Here is a 3,564-nt window from a genome sequence, read left to right on the forward strand (position 1 = left end):
ACCCTTCTCTTCTCTTGTCTTATTCAATGGGAAAGTTTTATTCACCAGTCTGTTGCTGTTTTACACTCTTGCCATACCATCTGGTATTGCATCCATCTGAATTCTGTGCTTTCATGGCCTTATATTTCTTTTCCACTTCTGGATGATTTGTTTGCTTCAGTTCCATTCAACCAGGCTGGACCACAGGGAAGCTTAGAACAAAGAACAAAGAACAGTACAGCACAGGAACAGGCCATTCGGCCCTCCAAGCCTGCGCCGATCTTGATGCCTGCCTAAACTAACACCTTCTGCACTTCCGTGGCCTATATCCCTCTATTCCCTTCCTATTCATGTATTTGTCAAGATGGCTCTGAAACGTCGCTATCGTATCTGCTTCCACCACCTCCCCTGGCAGAAAGTTCCAGGCACTCACCACCCTCTGTGTAAAAAACTTGCCTCGCACATCCCCTCTAAACTTTGCCCCTCGCACCTTAAACCCATGTCCCCTAGTAACTGACTCTTCCACCCTGGGAAAAAGCTTCTGACTATCCACTCTGTCCATGCCGCTCATAACTTTGTAAACCTCTATCATGTCGCCCCTCCACCTCCGTCGTTCCAGTGAAAACAATCTGAGTTTTTCCAACCTCTCCTCATAGCTAATGCCCTCCAGACCAGGCAACATCCTGGTAAACCTCCTCTGTACCCTCTCCAAAGCCTCCACGTCCTTCTGGTAGTGTGGCGACCATAATTGCACGCAATATTCTAAGTGTGGCCTAACTAAGGTTCTGTGCAGCTGCAACATGACTTGCCAATTTTTATGCTCTATACCCCGACTGATGAAGGCAAGCATGCCGTATGCCTTCTTGACTACCTGATCCACCTGCGTTGCCACTTTCAGTGACCTTTGCCTTGGGTGGGTCCACGTTGATCCATTACATTCAGAATCACCTCCTTGAAATAACTCCATAGTACAACTACAGTAACCACACAGAATCTGCTTCAAACACTCCTCCACATTTTATCTGTTCTGACTGTCAACACCTCCAGCTCTTTGGTTTAAGTGGAACCCATCAGGTTTGTATAGGCTCCTTCTATTCTGAAAGCTGTGGCACTGGTTCAGGGAATTCAGCCCTGTTTCTCTACTCTAAAGGCTCAGCCATGCTTGATCTGCGTGGTATTTTGCTTTTATTGCAACGTTACAAGACCTCCAATGCTCTGGAAAACGATGGTCAGACCTTCCACTATTTCTTCCCTGGCGTCAGTCAACAGCCTGGGGTACATTTCATCTGGTCCTGGTGATTTATCCACATTCAAGGATGCTCATCCCATTAAGACTTCCTCTCTCCTTAACTTATCACGTCCAATACTTCACACTCCTCCTCCTTCATAACAATATCTGCATCACCCCCTCATTTGAGAAGACAGTAATGTATTCATTAAGGATATTGGCAACATCTTCCACCCCGATACTAAGGTTACATTTTTGATGTTTTCTGTGCCCTGCTGTTTGCTCAGTTGCCTCTTACTCGAATGTTTTGATGCAACATCTTTGGGTCCATTGTTATTTTGCTTGTCCATGTTCTTTCCTGTTCCCTCTTTGCTCTTCACCTCTGCTCCCAAACGCCTCCGGAGCAGTCAAAACACAAGGTGTCAGAAGCGGGATTTGAACCCACGCCTCCAATGGCTGGAGCCCCGGTCTATCTGGCTGCTGTGCTCGAGTATCTGACCGCTGAAATTCTCGAGCTGGCCGGTAACGCGGCCCGGGACAACAAGAAGACCCACATCATCCCCAGACACCTGCAGCTGGCCGTCCGCAACGACGAGGAGCTCAACAAGCTGCTGGGAGGGGTGACAATCGCTCAGGGCGGGGTGCTGCCGAATATCCAGGCCGTGCTGCTGCCCAAGAAAACCAGCGCTCAGAGCTCCCAGAAAATGTAAAGCGGCCAAAATGTCATCTAATAAACCAAAGGCTCTTTTCAGAGCCACCCACAGTCTCTGTGAAAGGGCTGGTTACTGTCAGGAGGGAGTCAGTGATGGAGTTATTGTAACAGTGGATTGACCTGTTTCACATCTGTCCAGGTGTGTTTTCAGTTCCCTCTCTGGATTTCGCTCTGTTTCTCTGCTCACACATCTCCCCCTCTAGTTAAGTGAAGAAGTGAACTACAGGGTGTCAGAATCAACAATTTAATAAATCCCGCTGCCTTCGATTTGATAAATCCCGAGATTATCCCGGTACATTAACGGGAACTGGTTCGGAGCTGATGAATTAATTTAATAATGGAAGTGTCCGGGTTAATTCTCTGTTTTTCATTTGGACAGTTTGAATTGTGTTTTTTTTTTCTCTCCGGTGATCTGAGCGCCGCTTCTCAATGAGAATCTGCTCCCAGAACAGAGTAAATGCAGGAAGAAAGAAGCCATTCTCGGGCTGTGTGTTTCTTTCCTAACCTGATCTGTTTAGACCGCACTGTTCCCAGAGGACGGAATCAGTGAGAGTTGTGCACACACAGGAGCTGAGTCCACTGCAGCGCTTTAATATGTGCCTTCTCCCCGGCCCTCCCTATTCTCCGGACACAACGCTGTTTGTTCCCCCGGCGGCGGGGTAGAGTCGGGGATTCTCTCCCCGCAGTGTCAGTGGCTGCAGCCCCGGAGAACTGGCGGTTTCAGTCAGAGTGACCGAGCTACCTTACAGGACTCTCCCCCTGAATTTGTGAACTGAGACTACACCGAACACATCCCCAGTTAGAGTGAGGGCCGGACATCCTTCTGCTTTATTACAGAGAGTGGAGAAAGGGCTGGGTGGAGGGGAGTCACCAGGGATCCTGGATTTGCTCCAAATCATTTCCATGTTGAATCTGCAGGCGGGGCCGGGACAGGGATCATTTGATCAGGGGATCAGCTCTTTCCTGAGAGATGTGGGTGGCTCTGAGAAGAGCCTTTGTGTTCAGATGTTTACAAGTTTCCCGCGCTCTTTCACTTCTTTCCAGACCATGCTTTCTGAGCCTTCGCTGCTTTCGGCTTGACCTTGCTCTTCCATGTCTGCACTTTCTTCAGCGCCTTTCCGCCCGCCGCACTCTTGCCTTTTTTGACCTTCTTCGCAGGAGACTTTTTCTGAAGCACTGCTTTCTTCACCGCCTTATTTGGCGTTGCCGCCGCCTTGCTGCTCGTTTTCTTGGCTGTTACTTTCTTTGTTGTCACTTTCTTGGCTGCTGGTTTCTTCACCAATGATTTATTGTCTGCTGGTTTCTAACGAAGGAGTTATTGTCTGCTGGTTTCTTCACTAAAGATTTCTTGGCTGCTGATTTCTTCACTAAAGATTTCTTGTCTACTGGAGTCTTCACTAAAGATTTCTTCGCTGCTGGTTTCTTCACTAAAGATTTCTTGTCTGCTGGTTTCTTCACTAAAGATTTCTTGGCTGCTGGTTTCTTCAAGAAAGATTTCTTGTCTGCTAGTTTCTTCATGAAAGATTTCTTGTCTGCTGGTTTCTTCACTAAAGATTTCTTATCTGCTGGTTTCTTCACTAAAGATTTATTGGCTGATGGTGTCTTCGCTAAAGATTTCTTGGTTGCTGGTTTCTTCACTAAAGAT

This window comes from Heterodontus francisci, unplaced genomic scaffold, assembly GCF_036365525.1.
Source record: "Heterodontus francisci isolate sHetFra1 unplaced genomic scaffold, sHetFra1.hap1 HAP1_SCAFFOLD_58, whole genome shotgun sequence".
Classification (NCBI taxonomy): Eukaryota; Metazoa; Chordata; class Chondrichthyes; order Heterodontiformes; family Heterodontidae; genus Heterodontus; species Heterodontus francisci.